The sequence below is a fragment of the Sminthopsis crassicaudata genome, chromosome 5 (genome assembly GCF_048593235.1).
Source record: "Sminthopsis crassicaudata isolate SCR6 chromosome 5, ASM4859323v1, whole genome shotgun sequence".
In the NCBI taxonomy this organism is placed as follows: domain Eukaryota; kingdom Metazoa; phylum Chordata; class Mammalia; order Dasyuromorphia; family Dasyuridae; genus Sminthopsis; species Sminthopsis crassicaudata.
In genome coordinates this window covers 231,551,614-231,575,230 of record NC_133621.1, presented here as the reverse complement: position 1 = coordinate 231,575,230, position 23,617 = coordinate 231,551,614, and the positions used below count along the sequence as shown (strand labels likewise).

Below are 23,617 nucleotides of genomic sequence, written 5' to 3'. Positions count from 1 at the left end.
CTCAACTATAATAAAAAGCCCCTTCCTTGTCTGCTCATATATTAGTACCTTCCCTTTCTGAGATTATCTTCCATCTATTCTGTATATATTTTATGTGCAGTCATTTTCATTTTTTGTCCCTCTCATTTCAATGTGAGGTAAGCAACTATTCTAGCCTTTCTTTTGTCTCCCCAGTGTTTACTATAATGTTTAGCATGTGTAAATACTTAACAGATGCTTATTGTCTGAATGAGACATTTACCACAAAGGAATCAAAAAAGGAAGGAAAGGACCCTTGTATGTGTAAAAATGTTTAAAGTAGCACTTTCTGTTGTATCAAAGAACTAAAAACTAATCAGATGCCCACTGACTCAACAAAAAGTGTCATTCTCAAATCTTCACCCCCTCCACCCCAGCTGCCAAGTCTTATCATTTCTATCTTCATAACATCTCTCATAAATTATGTCCTCTTCTCTCCTCTGACACTGCCACCACCTTGGTGATGATGGCTCTCAACACTTCTTGGCATAACTATTATACAACAGTGATCTATGTCACACTCCAGTCCATTTTCCAATGAGCTGTCAAAATTGATCTTCCTAAAGTGTAGGTCCTAAAGTAAAATATCAACCCTCCTACCTAGTAGATAAACTCTACTGGCTCCCTATTGCCACTAGAATTAAATATGAAATCTTCTGTTTCATTTTTAAGGTCCACTTTGCTACTTTATACCTTTTTAGGTTTCTTATTTATTTATTCCCCCTCCATATATTCTACAACTCAGAGACACTGACGTTATCTATTCCTCCCACAAAACACTAAATCTCCTATCACTGGCTATTCCTTATGTCTAGAATACTCTCATTCCTCACCTCTGCTTCTTTCAAGTCTCAGCTAAAACCCCACCTTCTGCAAAAAGTCCTTCCTTTTCCCCATTAATACTTTGCCTTCTCTCTGAGATTATCTGTAATTTATCCTGTATATATAGCTTGTTTGTATTTGATAGTTAACTTCTGACTATGAACTACTTCAAAGAAGGCTCTGTTTTTGCCTTTGTTCTTTATTGGCATATTCCTAGCACATGATAGAGGATTAAAAAATGCTTGTTGAATGGACTTACAAAAATGCAATTGAATATTACTGTGATATAAGAAATGATGAAAAGTATATTGTTAGGAAAAACAATGAAAGACTTGACAACTTTGTCAATTCAATAACCAATCACACAACTCCAAAAAACCGTTGAAGTTTGCATTTTATCTATTGTTAGAGAGGAAGAGTAGAGGTATGGAAAGATGTGTGTGTGTGTATTTCATATAAGATCAATTGTTTAACTTTGTTAAAAGGAAAGGCTGATGTTTCTTGGAAGGTTAGGTAGGGATTTAAAATAGCTGTTCGTAGTGATGTCAAAAAATAAAAAGAACCAATGAAATAGTTTTTAAAATACACAGAACACAAAGAAACCCAAAGGCAGACAAACAGGACAGTTATGAAACTAATATATGATTGATTATATATTTTCAAGAGTGATTTAATAATTATCAGAAAACCTTTTGACAAACAATCATACACCAGACCCCAGGAGCTCAGAACATAATCAGAGATACTATACTAGTTGATTGGGTAGCTTCAAAATGTAGTTTTTAAAATCAGGTCTTTTATATATATGAGATATATTTACTATTTTATCTTTCTAGACTTTGGAGACCTTTAACATTCTCTGAAAGCTTTAAATTTCTTTTTAGTTAGTGCCTCTGTAGTAACTAGCTTTTAAAATACAGGACATGGTCAGCATATTTCCTACCAACAGTGCCAATGACGTCACAGGAATGTTTAAATGGGAAATCGCCAGCTCAGCAGTGCAAGAATTATTTCTGTAATGCAGGCCTCTCTGCTGGACTGCATATGGGGACTATGGTTAATAAATTTATACTAAGTATAGGCAAAGGATTATGTTGTACCACATCCTGGCATCAGAGACAATACACCACCTTCACAGTGAGAAGGGCAAAGGAAAAATCATTTGCTACTGTGTTCTATATAAAGAATCTCAGGCTTCCTATTTTCCTCAAAGACCTGCTGATACCACATTAAAAACATTGGTTTTTTTTTATAAGTAGTTCTGCTTCAAATAAGTCTTAGCCAAAGAGAACTGCACTTAAAAAAAAATTGTTTAACAAACAACAAAGATTTCAACTGGCTATTGAAAATTGTCAAATGGAGAAACAATAAATTGAAGCCCCATTTTCAACAAATGTACTTACAAGGAAAATAAAGGAAAAACAACAGGAACAATATGTAGTCATTCGTAAAGTAATAAGTGTACTGGTTTGGTAGGTCTTTCCAACATCTTGTCAAGGACAGGACAGAAAAAGATTTGCCAGTGGGAATGATAGGGAACTCCACTAAAGAGAAGATGTGATCCAGGAAATGCAATAAAAGTATTCACTTGTACTTATACAAAGATTATTCTAGTACAGAAGAAGTATCTATTTTAAGTGTATATTTAGTAATCTATGCAATTCAGGGTCAGCAACTGAGATTTTTCAAATGGAAAACTACCCATTCTGTGCTGCATGTTCACAACAAACCACTGAGCAACTAAGCCAACAGATTATAAAGATATCTGTTATAAAAAATAAAACTAAAAGCAGAATAGCTTTACAAGTGGTAATTTTGTTAAATCAAGAAATAATCCTACAATTCCCAATATGACAAGACAGAGAAAGATAATATAAAATGTAGCATAAACATAGGCATGAAGCTCAGCAGCAAATTCAAATCATAAGATTTCTTTTGGGTCCCACTAGAAACGGAAATCATTGCTCAGTAGCTTTGATGTGAAATATGAACGTCTATCATATTGAGTACTAAGGACATAAGGCAGTGAGAACCCAATTTACAAAAAAAAGGGGGAAAAAATTTTATATGAAAGACAAGAGTATTGACTTAGTATATCATTTTAAGTGGAAGAAGCAATCTCCCAATTGGTTTACCAATACTTCTTTCTTATGATGAATTTTTTAATTGACAATAAAATTACTTGATTCTTCATCACTTTTCAAATGCTCCCCCCTTGACTACAGGAAGACAGGCATATTAACTCACTGTTGGTAAAGTTGTGAATTCGTCCAACTATTCTGAAATGCAATTTGGAACATTGCTAAGAGTTCCTAAAAACTATTCTTTGATCCAAAAGATTCCTATGTCTAGTAGTGCACACACACACAATCTAATATATACTTACATAAAAATATTCATTCTAGGACTTTCTGAAGAAGCAAACGATGAGAAACAAAAGTTTTTGCCTACTAAGGAAATGATTAACCAAGTTGTGGTAAATGAAAAGAACTAAGAAAAATATATAGACAATAACTACAAAAAGTAAATGGAATAAACAAACAAAAGCATATTGAATGCTGCATAATTATACTAAACTTGGACCTGGAGAAGCTAGGGAAAAAATTGCACCTCCATTCACTGCAGTGGTGAGGAATAGTGTTTCCCCATATGGTCCAACTCCTGCCACAGGTGGGGGACTCTTCCACATTACAGATATGGAATGTTGTGTATTCTCTCATATTACTATGTGCCAGAATTGTTGGTTTTGCTGAACTGCATCTTTTCTGTCTTTTAAAATCTTTATTCCAAAGAATGGTTCCTTAGGTAAAGGAGTGGTACAGTAAAAGGCATCAATAAAAATAAAATTTAAAATTCCTCTTCTATCCCATCATTTCTTCTTCCTTATATATTTTCTTTATGTATCTCTCTCTCTCCAGGGCATCCTCTCATCCACAAAATGAGAGATCAAACTATTCACAGCCAAAACTGTCCATATTTTTTCTATTATCTAGTGTTACCAATTCAAAAGTTCATAATCTCTTTCAAAAGAGGATAAAGATGGAACCGTCAGCTTTGTTAAGCTACAACATTCAAATCATTCTTAAAAGTATAGAGCACATGGGTCATAAACACAAGAGATTGACTTATTGCTCTTTCTTCCTGTTGATACTCCCCAACATAAGATGTTCTCAAAGGACTTACATGAATGATGCTGAGTGAAATGAGCAGAATCAGGAGATCACTATACACTTCAATAACAATAGTGTATGAAGATATATTCTGATTGAAGTGGATGTCTTCAACATAAAGATCTAATTCAGTTCCAGTTGATCAATGATAGACAGAAACAGCTACACCCAGAGAAGGAACACTGGGACAGGAGTGTAAAATGTTTGCACTATTGTCTTTCTACCCAGGTTACTTATACCTTCAGAATTCAATTCTTACACATATATTGTATCTAGGTTATACTGCAACACATTTACTATATATGGGATTGCCTATCATCTAGGGGAGGGATAGAGGGAGGGAGGGGAAAATTTGGAAAAGTGAATACAAGGGATAATGTTGTAAAAAAAAAAAAAAAAAAAAAAATTACCCATGCATATATACTGTCAAAAAAAATTATAATTATAAAATTAATAAATTATTAAAACAAAACAAAAAAAAATTGGGATGTCTGGGAATGAGAGAGGTAAATGATGCATCTACAGTTGTTGGTGGAAGAGATAGGACTGGACATTGGGCCAGGAATTGTTTGTCTAGCTTTTTATTTTGTTTGTCATTAGATATGCAAAGTTGTGTTGCTATTAAATTGATTTTTTTTTGTTTTTTTTTTTTTATGAAACAAAATACAAAAAAAAAAAAAAAAAAAAAAGTTCTCAAAGGTTCAAACACAAGCTTCTGGTTTGAATGGAGTAGTCAAGATGGGTTCAAAACCCCATCTGGAATACTACCAGCCTGTCCCTGGAAAAATCATGTAATCTCTGAAGTTCAGTTTCTAAACTCTAAAATAGGGATAATAGCTTCTATCTCACAGGGTTGTTGAGAAAGTCAAATGATATAACTGTACTTGCAAAGCACTCTCTAAACCCACACAGATATGAGCTATAATTATTCTCTACTACCTCTACCCCCTTAATGAACTCATTCAACTCTTATGTTCAGCTGTCCCTTCTTTGCAGATAACTCCAAAATCTTCACTTCTAGTCTGTGTTCTTCAAGTTCCAGTTTCTAAACGGACACCAAGTATTTCCATTTGATGCTCAGCTGTCATCTCCAAGTCAATCTTAAGTCTAGTTTGAAGCATCCCTTTCTCGCTACTCTATTTCTAAGCAGTCTCCCTACTGACTTCTCCATTTCTAATAAGAATCATAGTATTTGAAGAGGAAATTTTAAATAATTAGATTCTCAAAGTCTTGACATCCAATGCTGCCTTAGATACTTAAAAAAACTGTGTTATCGTAGGCAAAGCACTCAACCTTCCTAAGCTTCAGTTACCTCATGTATAAAAATGGGGATACTAATAGTCCTTACCTCACATGATCAAATGAAATAATATACATAGAATTCATTGTAAATGTGAAAACATTATATAATTGGTAGCTCCTGAATCAATTGGAAACTTAATTATTCTAGGTTCAAAACTGACTGGTTCCTCCCAAGTTTTCTCCATTTTTTCAAATGTCTTTCATTATCTGTCTCCTGCTATATAACCAAAATCATCCCACCTGTGATCTCTGCCAATTCTAATCCATCCTGCACACATATCAAAGTAATTTTACTAAATCTGATTGTTTTGCTTTCTTTTTTGCATCTTTTTTAAAATTGTGACTTAACTTTTTGTCTTAGGGAGATCTTGTGTCCCTAACAATATCTTTCAATTCTCAAGAAGCTAATAAACTTTGTTATGTGCCAGAGACACTCAAAATGTATTTTGCACTATTTATTTGCATGTTAACACTGCTAACAGTTTCTAATATGGAGGCATACTACTTATTAGTAATGGTAAATGTGATAAATGTTGCATCTTTACAGACAGTACTTATACTTTAAACAATGACTGTCATTGCTATGCTATCCTTTGAGCATGTGTCAAGTTATCAAAACCTTCCAAGTAAAATTTTAATTCACTTTTAAAAAATTAGTACATATAAATTAAAGTAACCAAGTCTAGTTCTGAAGAACTGAGAAAAATATGCCTCCATCGCTTGTTTGTAGAGGTGGGGGAATCTATAAAATACATATTATACACACTGGTTGGTAACTTGGTTGGTTTTTATTGAATCACTCCCTACACATTTTCCAGAATCTTTGTTAAAAATGGATAACTTATTGGGGGAAGATAGTGTGGTATATAGATTCGTGAATGAAGGGGATGTAAAAACAAAAGATTAATATTTTATTGATAGCTTTTGTTTCACTATCATTTTTGTATATGCCCTACTCCCAACTCAATAAGCTACCCCTTGTTAACAATGAAAAACAGGTAAGCTAATCTATCTGATACGCTTCAGACAGAAAAATGAAATCATTTATTTACACCCAGTCTCACAACTCTCCAAGTAAAACTTGGGGCTAAAGTTATGACAATTAGTGTTGAGCTTCCTTTGGATGTTCCTTTTGTTTATATTATCATAGCCATTGTATAAATATGTTTTTCTGATTTTACTTACTTCATTCTTTCCCAATATATGCAAGTCTCTTAATCCCCACAGAATATTTTTAGAAGAGAAGAAACATATGACATGAAAAACAACAGGATTCTACATTAACCCCAAACTACACTGTGCTAGAAGAAAGGAACATTTGACCTGGCAAGGCCCTCAGACAAGCTGGCAAAGATAAGACTTAAGTCTCTGAGAGGAGAAGCATCAATAAATTTAGCTCTTCATCTCACAAAGGTTTAAAGTAATCCCAAAACTATACCAGCAAAATAATATTCTTTACTCTTTGTCAAGAAACTATCAGCTTTAAAATTAAGATTCTACAGAAGTAACTCAGGATTTATAGCTTATTTCTGAATCAGCATTAACCCTGATATTAAAGCCAAATTCTACCTCAGAAAAACTCAAACTTATCTTCTTCCTGCAGTATCAGCTGAAACAGTCTTCACTCTCTTGTTGCTTATTATTTTCATTCCAATCAATAGTATTTCATTTCTCGGCCATCCCCTACCCCAATATACACAATATTATTTCCAAGGTGTTTATGTGAAAGGAAACAAAAACAAAATAATGCAATATCATGTCGCTATAAAACAAGCCATCCCTTTTCACTACAGATGTGGCTGCCTTTCAGGGTGGATGAAATAATACCTTTGTGTAGCTGCAAAATCAGTTTGTGAAGCACTTTTCACAAAATGCTGCTAGAGAATCTCAGCTGTTATTGATGGGAGGCCCTAGCAGTGCAGAAGTCACTATTTCACAGATTTTCAATCTGTGAATGTCCCTAAGGGAGCAATTTAGCATCAAGATGCAAGAGTATCAGCTTGATGTGATTGCTCTGAGGTCCCAATTTAATTTCAATCACCCAGCCAAGAGACAGACATCCTCCTTCAGAATAACAGACTATTATAGATCTAACTGCAGGGTATACTAGATAAGGTTTTTATCCTCCACCCTTTTCAGTTCCTAACCTCCTCCAGCCCCAACATTATTAAGAGACTCATAAATCAGTTGTTGGTTTTTTTTTTTTAAATATGCATAAGGTTGCCATATTACTAGATATACCAATGTACAGGTTGGTTGCTTGTTTGATTGGTGGGGAAGGGATAGTTTATAAATGAGAACATTTCTCACAAAAAGAAATATGAAAAATCCCTAGAAATTTTTCTAAAAATTACTATTACTGACAGAGCTCCTGTGTTGCTAAGGGGGGCAGTAGATTCGTAGGAGCACCATCTGTAGTCAGAAAAACAATTCAGTACAAAGGTACTATGCTTGCAAAACTTTTTGATTTTTGTTTTTGTTTCCTTTCACATAAACATTTTGGAAATAATATTGTATATATTGGGGGAGGGTGCGGCTGAGAAATGAAATATAATTGACTGGGGTGAAAATAACCAAAAGCAAGTCAAGCATTTCAAAATATGGTTTCTCTCCACAAAATTCACCTTCCTTATTTCATCCCACCATAACCAATGCCCCCAATATACACCAATGCTAAAAGCTGCAGGGATATGCAAGAGGAAAATCACTTCGGTCTATTAAAGGACAAAGTAAACAAAATTACCATTGTTTAGGAAAACGTATTGCCCTTTTTTAAAGAAAGCTCCTCCTATTCTCCCACTCCTTAAGGTCCCAACCAAGCCTCACCTCTTCTGTGAAGCCCCCTGACCACAAGAGTAACAAAAATCCTTCTTCTAACATCCCACCACTAGCAACTGTCTCGTATTCTCTATCTTATGCTCTCTCCTCCCCCCCACCCCCGAAAATCTTGAAGACACTCAGGCTCACAGAGAAAATGAATAAACGTCAGTCAGAATTTGAATTTGTGTCCTTTGGATTCAAATCCAACTTTCTTCAGAACTATGCTATTAGTTGGCAATCAAACGTGTAACTGTCTGAAACCAAAGTGACTTTGTTCTAAGCATTCTCCAAATGGAGAGCTTTCCTCTTCCCAAGCTGGAAGAAAAGCATCCTTTAAAAGCCCTAACAGCGCCCTCCCTGCAAACCCAGCACAGCCGCCCACTGACAATGTTGTTAGGCAACTCCACTGCATCTATTATGCGCCCAGAGAACCGAAGGAGTCACCTTCTCAAACCGTTTGGTTTCTTAGAGTGCTATGTCAATGCTATTACTATATAATTATCACTATTACAATAGGGAACCCTCCGCCAAGTTGGCAATGGCATAGCAGAATGAATGTCTAAATGTCCGTTCTGCCACCTAGAGGGCTGTGTACTGGCTCATCTCGGGGCCTCAGTCCCTCCAATCTGTGAAATGGGGCCAGGACTACCCACCAATACGACTAAGCGTGTGCCGCGCAGGCGCACCGGAGTCATTAGTCTCCTAACGCTAGCGGGGGGAGGGGAAAGATGTGGGCAGGAGGGCTGTGGGGACCCCCATTTCTGGCCACCTCGTGGAATCGCTGCTCCAGATTAGACCTCACCTTACTCCTCACTTTCATGTCGAGCCCTCCTCATTCGCCCCTGACTTAGTCCTCCCTTATTCCACCTAGTTACCTTCGCCTCCCGCTCCTCAGGCTCAGGTCTCCCAGAGGAGTGGCACCCTCTGCAGACATCAGCCTTCGTATATGTATATACAGACACATACGGGGGGGGTGTGGGTGGAACCCTAAAAACCTCCACCTCTTATCACAAACCCCGCGCAGAGCGGCCCTTCCAAACAACTCCGAAACCCACCTGAACACGGAGGCAGCCGGGTGGTCTGCGGGCCCCCGAGTCTGCAGTCTATCTTCCCACCCGCGCTTCACTCAACGGCAGTAGGCCACCGCGCACCCGCTCTGATTTGAAATCCTCTAACGGCCAATCAGAGGGCGGCATATCCCCGCCCCACGCTGCCGGCTTGTGCGCACGCATGCACGCACGCACAGTGACTAAGAGTCGTGTGGAGCCTGCGCACGATGCTCCTAGGAAGCCAGTCAGGCAGCCATTTTGGCTAAGGTCTTTCCTTATAAAGCTGTCCAGATGCCATCTTGATTAAGGGCAAGTCCGACCTGCGCATTTCTGGTTTAGAGAGGATCGTAGAACATAGATTTAAGAATTGTAGGGTCCCTTACAAGACATTACTGCCCAGAGCATCGTTTTGCAGATGAGAAAATAGAAGCTCGGAATGATTAAATAATTTACTCAACGTTACGCAGTGACGTATCTGAAGCTGGATTCGAACTTACCCTGGGCTGCTCCATCAATAATAAAATAGGGAAAAAGACAAGTATGGCCCAGATAGCTTTTCTTCACAAATTGCATTTCGTGAACTATTTCCCTTGCCAAGAACCCGCCTGTGGCGTTGACCCACGCCAGCACGGACTTCTGCACCACCATGTTACCTTTCCCCCACCTCCCCAAATCCCAATGGCCTTCACCAGCACTGCCAGTTTTCGTGTCCCAGAGCACCTCCATCCCCGTCTCCCCTTTCTGGCTAAAACAAACTCCTCTCTGTGCATTCCATTCTCCTGCAGATAGTCCCTCTTATCATCCATCTCCTAACTTATCTTCCATCTCTTCCGGTCACTGACTACTTCCCCCTGCCCACGAGCATGTCTCAGCTTCCCCTCCTCGAGGAACCCTTTATCGTCGCATCTCTGCTCACTAATCCCATAGCTTTTGTAGCTAAACTCCTGAAAGAGGCTCCTTCTCCCCTCAATTCCAGAATCTAGCTTCTGACTTCATTCATCCGAAACTGCTCTCTCCAGTCATTCATTGTTGAGTTCTTTTTCAGTTGCGTTCTACTTTTCATGACTGCGTTTGTGGTTTCCTTGGCAATGATACCAGAGAGGTTTGCCGTTTCCTTCCCCAGGTCATTTTACAGATCAGGAAACTGAGGCAAAGAATTCAGTTATCTGCCCAAGGTAACAGCTAATTAGTGAATCTGAACATCAGGTCTTACCTGATACCAGGACTGAACTCTATTCCCTGCACCACTTAGCTGTCTCCCCCCACCCCCAAGTTACTTTTTAAATTTTAATTAAAATTAATTTTTAAATTTTAATTAATGTTTTAATTGCCACACGTGACCTTTTATCAATCCTCTTTTTTTTTTTTTTTTTTTTTTTGACACTATTGACGATCCTCTTCTTGATATTCTCTTCTCCCTAAGTTTTTGAGACATGGTTCTTCTGGCTCTCCTCTCCCAGCACTTGCCAGTCTCTTTTGCTAGATCTTCATCCAGATCATTTCCATTAATCATGGATGTCCCATGTTTCTGTCTTGGGCCCTCTTCTCTTCTCCATCTGTGTTATTTCACTTGGTGACTTCATCAACACCCATGCATTAAATTATCATGGCTTTTCAGATGATTCTGGGATCTGTTATCTAGTCTTAACCTTTCTTCTGAGCTCCAGTTCCATATCAACAATTGCATCTCAAACTCAATTATCTCATAGACATCTTAAACTCAACCTGACCAAACTGAACTCATTATCTTTTCCCCTAAAACTCAGGCCTCACTTTGTGGCTTCTCTATTACTGTCAAGAGTTACCACCAACCTTTAAGTCACCCAGTCTCCCAATGTAGATGTTATCTTCAATTTCCCTCTCATTCATTTCCAGTCAGTTACCAAAGTCTGTCAATTTCACTTTTATAACATCACCACTGCAATAACCTGGTGGTCCATCTCCACTCAGGTGATAGAGTGATCTTCCTAAAGTGCAGGTCTGACCATGTTATTCAGTATATAACAATGGTTCCCATCATTTCCAGGATCAAATATAAAATTGTCTGATGTTCAAAGCCCTTCATAAAGTGCCCCCCACCTTCCCAGCCTTCCTATACTTTGCCTTCCTTTCCAAACCCTCTATTCCCCACCCTCCTTTACTTTGCATTCCACATGACACTGTCTTCCTTGATATTCCTCACTTAAGTCTCCATCTCCCGACTCCAGGAGTTTTCACTGGCTGTTGATCTCCCCCCTCATCTCCACCTTCTAGCTTTCTTGAAGCCCCAATTATTTACAGGAAGCCTTTCCTGATCTCCCTTCAACATACTGTATATAACTTGCTTGAACATTGTTGTTTTCATGTTGTCTTCCCCATTAGACTGTGAACTACTAGATATTCCATGACTATCCTTTGTTTTTCTTTGTATTTCCAAAGCTTAGTAGAGTGACTACTACACAGTAGGCACTTAATAAATATTTAACTTGAAAAAGACATAGCAGGTATGTTCATCATACTCATGAATGGCACAAAACTGTAAAGAATAGCTAATGACAAAATCAAAATTCAAGAATCTAACAGCCAGAAATCTGGAGCTGAAATTAACCAAATGAAACTAAAGCAAAGAGTCCTTTCTTCTAGTTTCAAAAAATTGACAATGATCATTTGAAAAAAAGACAGGATTCTTAGTTGACAGCAAATTCAGTATGAGTCAAAATTATAATACTGTTGCTAACAAACAATAACAACAAGAAAAACTATTTTTAAACTCTAATATTTTATTAAAAGAAGCATGATGTTCAGACCAAGGGATATAGTAATCCTCCCTATATGCTCCCTTGCTCAGACTTTGGGCAGATCAATTGGCCTCAAAGGAAGGGGCAGCTAGATAATCAGGAAGACATGTTCAAATCTAGCCTCTAACTCTTAGTGTGTGAGAGTCACATAACCCAATTTGCTTCAGTTTTCTCATCTATAAAATTAACTGGAGTAGGAAACAGCAAACCACTTCAGTATCTTTGCCAAGAATGTTCATGACTGAAACTGTTCCTGACTGAACAACCGTGACTGAAACAAAAATAAGGAAATTCAATTAAAGCATCCAGCCCTAAGTCTCCTCCTAGTTCTAACATTCTAGGTTTCAGTGATTGTCTAATGTAAAATTCATTCCTACATAGACTTATTCAGTCCCCATTCTAGACCAATCTCAGAGAATCCTAGGATTCTGGGGCCTCCTGATCTAGGGATTACTCAGTCTAATGAAGGAGATAAAACAACCTCAATATTGACAGTGAAATACAAGAAACAAAAATTAGAAACACAAATTACAAATGGACAGAAATGATGGAGTTGGAAAGAAAGAAGTAGGGGAGAGTGGAAGTTACATAATAAAAGATTAATGGAGTAAGGAGGAACCCTCTAATAAGGAGGTTTCATGGAAGGAATGAATCTTGAGGAAAATGTTGAGTGCTAGTAAAGAGATAATTTGATGGAGATTAGTAGAGTGTCAGGAAATTAGGGATGAAGTGGGTAAATGTATATACATATGTGTGTGTGCATACCTGTAGTTTAGAAATGCCAATTTAATAATAAATCCAAAGAGAAATTTTCTACCAACACCCTGTATCCCCTTCTGTCTCCCCAGAAAAACAAACCAACAAAACCAACACTTTCTTTTGGAGGAAATTATGGGAACAGTAAAGGGAGATCTCTTGATAAACATAATTATACCAGGCAAGTCTCATTTAACTTTCTATATCAACCATTCAGCCTTTGAAGGAAAGAAACAATAAAAGCAAGGTGGGAGGTTTTAAAAAATCTTTTTCTGCAAGCCTCCAGATTGATGGGATGGGATCCAGAGGTACAAACCTCCCAACATTTCCAGGATGAGCTTGGCAGGATGAGGGGAGAAAACCTCGGACGTTGGCCTCTGTCCCATTATTGTAGTCATCATTTGTCAGGCTCGTACCCCCACCCATCTCCTCCCCCTCACCCAGACTCTGAGCTTCTGCCAGGAAACTGCTAATGGGATTTATGCTAATAGGGCTGATACAGGTGATTGCCTGAGTGTGCCAGTAGCTGCTGCTCTGCCTGGCTGCTCTCTGGGCCTCCTAAACCTTAGTTTGCTGGGTTTTCCTGGTTTGCCAGCAGCCTCAGGTTTCACCTTGTGACATGAAATGACAAACTGGATCTACCCCTTCTTTGAAGGAAAAGATGACAGTTAGAACCCAGAGATTTCCTGGCCCAGTAAGGGGTCAAATTTCATTTGTTCTGTGGACTTACCTGCTCTTCTGTCTTCTAGTTTCTTTCTTACTTACTGACTTTTGCTGTCCTTTCATTGCCTTTTTTTGTTGATGTTTTTCTGGCTTCTTACTGTCTTTCTCCTGCCTTCCCTCATTTCCCAGGATTATAGGACATAAAATTAAAGCTGGAAGAGACCCTACTGGCCATCAAGCCTAACTCTTTCATTTTACAGATAAGAAAACCTCATTGCCTAGAATCACACAATTAGAGTCTAAGCAGAATTTGAATCCAGGGCTTCCTGTCTCTAAGTGTAATGCTCTATTTACCATGGCGTTCATTTTTCAGCCTCAGATACCAGTTCTTCCTATCTCCCAGTACAAACTATCTGTGAAGGTACTAGAAATATTTTCAACATGAGAGCCAAATGAATGGAGTCTGTTTGTATTTTTTGATACTAGAATAGCAGTAGGCACATGCAGCAAATGTTGGTTGATTGCTTGTTCAGAAGAAATTCATTTAAAGCTGCCCTTGAGGTTCATCTTGGCCAAATAACTTCTAAATATAAAGGTTAAACTGCATACATAATGACCTATACAATGTGATCTGTCATGGTCCTGCACCAGCCTAGGGATGGCCCTTCCCCCTGCTATCCCTTGCTCTCCCATGTGCCATAATGGAGAGAGCACCAGTTGGGCAGCAGGGGACCTGGGTTTACATCCCAGCCCTCCTACTTACCAAAGTATAAACTGCCTGATTCACAGTATCCTCATCTGTAAAATGAGAGGGTTGAACCAGATAATGTCATTCAGCTTTAAATCTTTTGATTCTATGAACTTCCTCCCTCTTTAAACCCTTGAAGATCCAGTGAGGCTGAGATTGAAACAACATTTTTGGCAGAGCTTTCAAACCCAACCTCAGAAAGTAAACTGGAAATGAATCTTATTTAGCCAAATGATTGTTGAAGGAACCTAAAATCCAGAAGGTGCTTTGTACAGAGAATAATATTCTGCCTTTGTTTTCTTCCTTTTTAAATAATGGAATTTTAAAACTAGAAAAAAATTTTTCTTTTTAGAGATTGGCTCAATGTCTTCATTGCACAGTTATGGAAACTGAGGCCCAGGAAAGAGAAATGACCTGCTTAAACTCATAATCAGGACTAAAATCTGATTACCACTATCAAAAAACAAATATGATATTGTATCTAAGATATATTATAATATATTTAACATGTATAAGACTGCCTGCCACCTAGGGGAGGGGGTGGAAGGAAGGAAGGTAAAAGTCAGAACAGGAGATGATGTAAAAAATTACCCATGCATATGTACTGTCAATAAAAAGTTATAATTATAAAATAAAAAATAAAAAAAAAAAAACAAATATGAATTGAGTGATAATATATATGGCACAGTGTGTAAGAGGCAAAGAAGTGTAAAATATAGGTCACGGCCCCTATCCTAGAAGAACTCATAGTTCCAGGTGGAGGAGACAAGGCAGATACATAAAAAGATAAATAGCAATGTGAGATAACATAGGTTGCCTACAACAGGAAGATAGATAAGTCCTACAAGAGCAGTTTAGGGAAATGGAAAACAAGTAATCTATTCAGTGTGCTAGTGCTGTGGAATAGGCTTCAATATGCCTAATGTAGATAACACCCAAATCTTTAACTTCACTTCAAATCCTGTATTTCTGACTAAATGACAGATGCTTGCATTAGGATGTCCCTACTAACTATTCAAATCTAACCAAGTGCAAAACTCATTCATTGTCTTCTCCTCACAACATGCCCTTCTCCAATCTCTATTTCTCAGCCTTTCAAAGCTTCATCCTCTCCCTATCTACTTATTCCTTCCTTGCTATCTTCAAATACACATAAATCTATCCCATACTAATTAAAGATCCTGCATCACCATCCCCTCAGATTATTGTCTTCCTTGACTAACTAAACTCTTCAAAAAATCCTTCTAGAATTGTACATGTTTAATCTATATTGGATTACTTGCTATCTAGGGAAAGAGAGAGGTGTGGAGGGAGGGGGAATATTAAAAAACTATCTTTGCATGTATTTTTAACAATAAAAAGCTATTATAAAAATGGGGGAGGGAGGAAAGCCTTCAATACTGCTTCTACTTTTCAATCCTCAATTCTGAAATTTAGTTGTTGGCCTTATTACTCAACTGAAACTGCTCTTTCCAAAGTCACTAAGGATCTCTTAACTATCAAATCCAATCATCTTTTCTCAGGCCTCAGCCTTCTCAATCTCTCAGCTGTATAGGACACTGTTGATCACTCCTTTCCCCTTTCTGGGGTTTCATGACTCCTGGTTTTCTTGCTACCCATGTAGTAACCATTTTTTCTCAGACTCCTTTGTTAACTTATCATCCATATCACAACCACAACTATTCTTGTAACCCAAGATTCTGTCCTAAGTCTTTTCTTTCTTTTCTCTTTTCTTCTTCCTTTCTTCTGTGTGTGTGTGTGTGTGTGTGTTTCTGTCTCACTGTATGTCTTCCTCTGTCACTCTGTGTTTCTCTTTCTCTCCATCTCCCCAGCTCCTATGGGTTTTTAACTATCTCTATGTTTTTATCCATCCTTCCTTCTCAAAGAGGACCAATGACTTCAGGATGGTGATGTCTTGATTTGCAAGTGAATTGGATTTAAGTGAAACAAATCTCCACAGTCTTTGGAGTCTAATGGCATAACAGAAGTCAATATGTCTGGTGGTGGCTCCCACCAACTTTATGTAAATGATTCACATATACATAAATATCCAAACCCAGCCTCTAACCTGAAATTAAGTCCTACAACCCCAATTGCCTAATGGACATTTCAAACTGAATGTCCCAAAGATAGAGTAAATTCAACATTTCCAGAATTAAACTTAGTATCTTTTCCCCACCTTTCTAAATCTTCCCATCTTCCAACCTGCTCTGTTTCTGGTCAAAGTACCATCATCCTTCCAGTCTCTCCAGGTCACAATATCATTTTTATCACCCCACATATATAATCACTTCAATAAATCTTTTCATTTCTTTCTCTGTATCTCTCATATCTGACTCGTTTTCTTCACTCATATAATTACCTTTTTTAGTTCAAGCCCTCATCACCTCTTCCCTATATTATTACAACAACCTCCTAATTGAACTCCCAGTCTCAAGACTCTAATCTTTCTAATCACTGCTGCCAAAGTAATTTTCCTTAAGCACATATATAAACATGTGATTCCTCACTCGATCAACTCCAGTGGCTCCCTATTGCCACTACAAACTCCTATGTTTAGCTTTAAAAGTCCTTTATGATCTGCCCCAACCTATTTTTCCAGCCTGATAAGATATTCCCCACCTTTTCTCTACCACTACCCTTATTCTGTATAAAGCAAAACTCTGCTTGTCTCTATTTTTCACACTCTATTCCCTACTTACTTGCTTTTACACTGGCTATCCCACATTCCTAGAATGAACAATTTCTTTGAAGGCAAGTAAGTGGCTCAGTGGATAGAGTGCCAGGCCTGGAGTTAGGAAAAATATTAGTTCAATCTGAGATAGTTAACTAACTGGGCAAGTCACTTAACCTCTGTTTGCCTTAATCCACTGGAAAGGAAATGTCAAACCACCCCAGTATTTTTACCAAGAAAACCCTTGGTCAACACTGGCACGCTATGGTCATAGGGCATAAAAAATCAGGCATGCCAGAACAACCACATCCCACATTCCTAGAATAAATTCTGCTTCATAGAATCCCTCTGCATGAAGCTTTACCTGATCTCCCTATCTACTAGTGCCCTCCCTCCCAAATGTCCTTCCTTCCTTCCATGCATTTGTGTACTTTCTATTGATTTAAGTTTGTTAATTTTATATTTATTGTAATATGTACTAATTGTCTCCCTCTTTAGAATGTGAGCTCCCCACGAGAAAGTATTATTTCATTTCTTTGTTTTATATCCCCAGTGCCTAACATAGTGCCTAATGTTCCTTACTAAATACTTTTTCAATTGTGTGTTAATGCTATCACCCCAAAGTTGCAACTTTGGAATCAACTCTTGGCCTCTTCCTACATTTTACGTAATCATTTGCCATGTCTTAACATCTTAGACCTGGCCTCTCTTCTCTACTCCCACCACAGCCATCCTTGTTCAGTCCCTTTTCTTTTTATGTAAATTATTGTGTTAGTTTTCTAACAAGCCTGCCTGTCTGTTTCTCTCTTCCCATTCATGCTTGAATTTTTTCTAATGAGCTGCTATGTTCATGTCACCACTTTAATTTCAGAGTCCATCCATAATTTACCAAATAAAATACAAACCAATGTTTTGAATCTTCAAGACCCTCCACAATTTGACTTTGACATACTTGACCAGCCTTATGTCATACATACTATTTGCTTTTCATATACAGACATACTTTGCTTTATTATGGTTCACAAAGATTGCAAGGGGTAGGGGTTGTTTTTGTTTTTTGCAAATTGAAGGTTTGTGGCAATCCTGAATCAAGCAAGTCTTTGGAACAGCATGTGCTCATATTGTGTCTCTGTGTCTCACTTTGATAATTCTTGCAATACTTTAAACTTTTCATTATTATCATATCTGTTATAGTTATGATCAGTGATCTCTGATTTTACTGTTATAATTGTTTTGGTATACTGTGAACTACATTAATATAAAATAGCAAATTTAATGTTATGTGTGTTCTGACTGCTCCACCAATTGGCAGTTCCATCTCTGTCCCTCTCAGGCCTTCCTGTTCCTGGAGACACAACAATATTGAAATTAGACCAATTAATAACCTTGAAATGGTCTCTAAGTGTTAAAGTAAAAGGAAGACTCAATCAATACAATAAACTTCATTGTTGTCTTATTTTAAGAAATTGTTTCAGCCACCCCAACTTTCAGCAACCACCACCCTGATCAGTCAGCAGTCATCAACAACAAAGCATGATCCTTTATGACTTGCTGAAGGCTGGAATGATGATTAACGTTTTTTAGCAATAAAGAATTTTTTAATCACGGTATACATATTTTTAGACAAAATACTATTGCATACCTAATAGACAAAATAATAGTGTAAACATAAGCTTTTATACAACCCTTATATACACTGGGAAACCAAAAATTCTTGTGACTTGTTTTATTATTGTGATGATAACTATTATGATGGTCTGAAATCAAAACCAGAATATTTTTGAGGTATACTTGTATTCTGTATCCCAGTCTCTGGGATACAGATCCTGTACTGATATCTAGATTTTCCACTTTCAAGGTCCAACTTTATTGCTCAGTTCCATAAAGCCTTTTCTGACTTTTCCAGATGAAAATAATTTCTTTTTTCTCAAATTCTTCTTAAGACTTAATCTGGACCTCTTCATGTTGTCCACTCTGTTTACTTTTCCTTGTATAATATTTACTTTTGTGCCTGTCCTTTCTCTTCATTGAGAGGAGGGCCTTCCTCATGCCTACCTTTTCAGCCCTAGAGATTTGCATAATTCCTTTTATACAAGAAGGCACTTAATAAATGTTTCTCAGATTGCATTGAATTTAAACTGGGCATTGAAGGAAAGGTAAAGCTTTAGACAAATGGAAAGGAAGGTAGGACAACATTCTAAGTTGAAGGATCAGTGTCAGCAAAGGTAGGAAAGAATGTAAATAGTGTATTTGGGAACAGCTAGGGGTATTAAATCTGTGAAGGCATGAACATTTATACATCTTAATGCATTTCAGAATATTCCTTGAGTTGAACAGTGGGAATTAGATTGGAGACAGGTAAGTAGGGGCCAAAGGAAATGCCTGAGAACTAGGTTCAACTGGCTGAACTACATGAGATTAAAGAATTTGTGAATCTAATGTATTGTTGGTAAAATTGTGAAATTATCCAACCATTCTGGAAAACAATTTAAAAGTATGCCCAAAGAGCTATTAAACTGTGCATACCTTTTGCTCCAGAAGTACCATTACTGGGTCTGAATCTCAAAGAAATCATAAAGGAGGGGAAAGGATACACACGTACAAAAATGTTTGTAGCAGTTCTTTTTGTAGTAGCAAAATCTATTCATTTTCCAATAGATGCCCATCAATTGGGGAATGGCTGAATAAGTTGTGGTATGTGGAGGTAATGAAATAGTATTATTGTTCTATAAAAATGATGAACAAGTTGATTTTAGCAAGGCCTAGAAAGATTTACATAAAGTGATGCTGAGCAAAACAAGCAGAACCAGAAATACATTATATACAGTAACAATAAGATTATGCAATGATCAACTTTGAAGTTTTGGTTCTTCTCAGTGCTTCAGTGATCCAAGGCAATCCCAATAAACTTTGAATAGAAAACTCCATCTATATCCAGAAAAAGAACTATGGAGATTGAATGTAAACCAATACATGCTAGGTTCACTTTTTGCCTCTGGTTTTTTTTTCTCTCTCTCTCATGGTTTTTCCCTTTTGTTCTGATTTTTCTCTCCCACATGATTCATAAAGAAATGTGTATTTAAAACTAGTTAATACACATGTATCAACAGAAAAAAATTTAAAAAGAAGTGTTGCATGCAGAGCAAGCCAATACCCTTGGACAGAAGTACTTTGCCCCTGTTCCAAGAAGAATATTGAACCACATTTGGTTGATCTTTTCAAAGAATATTGGGGCACACCTTTAAAACTCCAGAAGTCCATACTCTGGGGCACATACTTCATTGTTATCCATCTGTGGACATTCTGTTCCTTCATTTAGTCTGAGATCTGACTTCTCCATTCCTTCTTATTGATTTGACATATTGGCTCTGGAGAGATTCTGCCCCTTCTCCTCTTCTGTCCCTTTCCTCCCTTTTTTCCTACCTTCCTCCTTGCTGCAACTTATCATATGCCAGGTTCTCTTATGAACAATTACTATCACCCAGATTCAAGATTTGCTTTGTTCCCGTTTACTCTCTTTTCTCTCATGTAGTGTCTTTCTGAGTCCTGGTAACCCTCAGTGCCTAATTTGGGCATAGCTAAAGGTCTCCGTTGAACAATAGGCTCCCAGATTAATAAAGGGCTTTTTAGAACAACGAGGGGTTGGAGTAGGTGTCCTCTGGATGGTATTTATGATGACTAATAGTAGATTCCTAGATCTAAGGTCAGGCAGAAACACTATAGGGAAAAGAATTATTCACTCTCCTCATATATTCTGTGATATTTCAGCACAGCAACTCTACTTCACTGAGGTAATTTGCTGTCTCCTTTGTCACATTATCTCAAAAGTGCCCTGATAGACTTCTTCTTCCTTAATTCTTATCTTGAATGTTCCTGCTCAAGGAGTTTTCTTCAATTGAACACACTTCCTACAATACTTCCCCACTGTATTGATGGGGATGCCTGGGTCTGCTGAGATGCCCCTACTTCTGTCCTTTCTTTGTGTCTGTGCGCAGGGTGTTTGTGCTACCTTCACATCAGACTTTTAGCTCCCCAAGAACAGGATTCAATATCTATTCCTCTCCAAGTCGTTCCTCCAAGGGAATACCCAGCCTTAATGAGAGGAACCAGAGGCTCTGTCCCCTGGTTTTCTGCTACCTAGAGACAGAGGCAGAAACATATATGAAAATTCAGGGATCCTGATTCCTCCCAGACACCTCTTGAGATAACAGTATTCCTCTTTCTAGGTTCCATTCTCCACAGGCTGATGGTTCTTTTCCTTAGGTTAATTTGAATCAGTCTCCAAACTCTTCACCTCTCTCCTCCTTTTCCCCACTACCTCCCCTTTTATTCCTCTTTTGTGCTTCTTTAAAATCTTTAAAGCTTTTAGGGAGGTCAGAATAGAGCCTATCCCATCAAAATGAGAAAAGATTACAGCAATACATTTATTGTCAATGGCAATTACCTGAACAGGGGAATGGAAATATTTGATTTAATCTCTCTTGGGGGGATCTGGGTCTTGATGGAAGAATGCTGTCACTTTGAGGGTCCCAGCCAGAATATGTAGTGTTCTACATGTATATATGCATGCACACATATGTATATGCACAAATATATGACACACATGTGTATATGTACATACATACACACATTATATATATGTATGTATATATAAAGCTTAAGATATATAGACATCTGGGGACCTAGGGACTCTCTAAATTCCTGTATACATCATATCTTCCCTAACCTGAACACCAAAATACATTTGCCTAAAATATGGAGAGCTCACACATGGCAAGTGCTCACATGGAAGTCAGAAGAAATGATTCAAGGATACTTCTAAGGTCTCTCTGAAAAACTTTGGAATCGATTGAGATATGGGAAACAGTGGCACAGGACCATCCAGCTTGATGTGTCCACATTAAAGAAGGTGCTATGCTCTATGAGCAAAGCAAAATTGTAGTATCCCAAAAGAAATGTGAGAAGTACACATTTAAAGACATCTTCCTTACAAATGTTCCTATGAACAATTTATGTCCAACCTGGGGTATAATCTTCCAAGATCATGTTAGTCTGATTAGCCACAGTGACCGCAATATAGTGATAGTATCCTTTCCTATTAAGGAGGGTCCTAAAGGATGGGGTCCTTTATTAAGAAGGATTATGATCAACCTCTTTGCTAAAATCATCTCCACAGAGGCTATTCTTTTTTTAATTTAATTTATTTTCAATCCACAAAACAAAGTAAGCATTTATATAACAGCATAACAAAAAAGATGATTACATACAAAACTATAAATCTTCCATGTACAATTTGCTGTTCCCTCCAAAAATACAACAAAGTTATTATGTAAATTTATTTTTTTTCCTCCCTCCCCCTCACTACCCTAGAGATGGCTACCATTAGACTTAAGAGGCTATATTTCCTTCTTTCCTCATCACCATGCTTCCTTATTTCCTTCCTTATACCAATGCCAATATTGTTGCCTCCATCTACTAATGTGGATCAATCATACAGTATGGTGAGAGAAAAAGAACTCCTAAAAGAATGAAAAGACATAATATCTATCCCACTTCCTTAATTATATACTTTCTTAATATAATCCATATCTCCATTGAGGATAGATGGACCAGGTTTTATCTGAGAAATCTGTAGATGATAATGTAATATTCCTGAAGGTTCTTGTCTTAGCACCTATAATTTCCTTGCCAGAACCAACCTAACAAGACATGAACAATGAACAGTGTCTATTACATAGAGCAAAAGATACCCAAAGAGTTAATATCTGAGCCCATAATTATCTATAGGAAACTTTCTCTTTCAGATGGTCCCACTTTTTCTGGAGGCCTACATAATTCCTCCAGACTTATTGTGACACTCTGGGGTGGGGGTACCTCTAAAGTGGGGAAGAAACATATATATGTGTATGTGTGTGTCTCTATTTCTGTTTTGCTCTCTCTATGTCTTCTCCATATCCCTAAAGATATTATTTTTCTCTAACCTCTATCTCTTTCTTCTCTACCTTCTGTAAACCTGAAAAGAGTAAAGCAGGTGGTGAGAGAAAGAAGAATGTGAGCATATATATACTAAACTTGCTAACAGTCAGTATGGTAGATTCCTACACCCTCAGAACACTCTATCCCTCTTCTCCTTTTCTGTGATTTGGGTTATTGTCTTCACTTAACCTCTCTCTTTTTCTTGACCATTCTTCCACCCACTATAAAATAAATGCACCCCACACTCAGATCCTACCCCCAAGACTGCTGGACAAATCTGACATCAAAGAAGGGGGAGGATACTCACTCCAAATTTGTATATATCCTTATCCTCTAACTTCCTTTCACTTTTCAAGAGGAAATAAGGAAATTGAATGATAAAGTCAAGAGAAGTGAAAAGTGAAGATCAGAAATTATGTTTTGGATATATGATTCCCCAATCCCTAATATTAGATCCCAGAATCAATAACCTCTGCCTTGCCAACTGAGTTAATGTCCAAGGAGTAAGTTCACAGAACTACTGAGAATGGACTAATTATAAGGAGATCTAGCTTACAATCCTATCACTAACATACTTTCCATCTCTCCTCAAATCACCAGTACTTTTCTTACCAAATAGAGCCAAACAAAAGTCACCTCCTAGATTTTCTTTGCATTTCCTATCATAGTGTCTTTACATATAATAGGTGTTTAATAAATGCTAGATGGATGGATTTAATAAATTATTATGCTGAATTAATAAAAATTTAGGCTGAATTGAGAAGAGCCAAGATGGTGAAGTAAAGGCAGGAACTCAGTCGATCTCTCTTCTGAACTGCTCCAAATTCTTTTAAATAAAGTCT

The 23,617-nt window shown here is 37.5% G+C and overlaps 1 protein-coding gene across 6 annotated transcripts in view; it reads right to left on the bottom strand.

Moving 5' to 3' along the window:
- Positions 1-23,617, bottom strand: part of RACGAP1 (Rac GTPase activating protein 1) — a 284,478-nt gene that overhangs the window by 24,028 nt on the left and 236,833 nt on the right. Inside the window, exon 2 of one of the 6 annotated variants that reach the window (XM_074270412.1) lies at positions 9,188-9,237. The gene's annotated coding sequence lies outside the window, so the exon portion shown is untranslated. Of the gene's footprint in view, positions 1-9,187; positions 9,393-10,097; positions 10,220-23,617 lie in introns of those variants that run through there. The other 5 variants (XM_074270413.1, XM_074270411.1, XM_074270415.1 and 2 more) reach the window with 5 other exon arrangements.